Here is a 1377-nt window from a genome sequence, read left to right on the forward strand (position 1 = left end):
CTTTCATGTAAATGTTGAGATTTAATTTAGAATTCTAATTAAAATACAAAATTAATCCTTTCATGTAAATGTTGAGATTTAATTTAGAATTGTAATTAAAATAAAAAATTAATCCTTTCATGTAAATGTTGAGATTTAATTTAGAATTCTAATTAAAATAGAAAATTAATCCTTTCATGTAAATGTTGAGATTTAATTTAAAGTTCTAAAGTTATGAATATTAGAAGTAAAATCAATGAAAAATATAAATGATATCCAAGTGATTCAAGATTTGGGTTCCCCTGCCCAAACTTCCGTATTGATACATAATTCATACGTGAGTAAAATATCCAAGAGTAATTCCATCTACTTAGATAAAATATCAAGATCTTGGCATATATACAAGATACATTAGTCTTGTAATACATAATCTTAGGAAAGTAAGAATCACTTAGCGAACTATGAATGAAGCCCCATGGCTTGTATGTATAGACACATAAGTCTAACATACGTTCAAAAATAAGTGAAGCTAAGATGTACGTAATGAAATGATGAACCTTAGGAGGGTTAAGTACGAGTGTAAGATACACTAAATGGCCAAGTGCATTGGCATATCATGAGATGAACTATGAAATGAAGAAATTAACTTTCACGTAATAAGAGGTGAGTAACTATGAAAAGCAAGGGTGCTAATAATGAAGAATGTGGTGACAACATGATATGAGGCTAATGTATATGATAAGAGCAATCTCAAATGAGCCTAAGTAAATGTTACCAATACGTACTCACTAATGAGAGTGCAAGATAATAAAGAGACCAGTCTCTATGAACACTCTAATGAAATTATTGAGTTTAACACACTTAATACTAATGATGAGATGAGAAATCATCTAATGAGCTATGGTGTTCCCATACTAGAAGCCAGCTTCCATGACGTATGAGTTGAATGTAATGGAACTTTATATTGAGCATCGATAGGCTAGCTATGAGCAGTGATGCCTTCTTTCGGAAAGGGCGAAGGTTCACGTAACTCTCATGAGATGAGACTGTCTGGCTTGCCGGGTATAGGTCTCCATACATCTCCTAGTCTTTGAACCTATACTTCCAATATGGGGATCTGGCAGGGTTAAATTCCCATATACGCTACCATGTTATTGAGTGACTTTGGCCGGTGATTCCACTTGCCTTTTGGTGTGGGGGAGACACTGAATTTCATGATGCTCACATGATCTATGTCGGTTAAAGTTAAAGTTTCCAATGAATGAATGAGGCCAGCCTCAAATGAATCATATAGAGAAATGAATGATACCGAAGGTGTTAGGATAAGATAATCAAGCGGTGAGCTAGACTCAGGTAATGACATTAGGTTATTCCTGATCATTGCACAACAAACCCGAT

Source organism: Solanum pennellii, chromosome 1 (assembly GCF_001406875.1).
Source record: "Solanum pennellii chromosome 1, SPENNV200".
NCBI lineage: Eukaryota > Viridiplantae > Streptophyta > Magnoliopsida > Solanales > Solanaceae > Solanum > Solanum pennellii.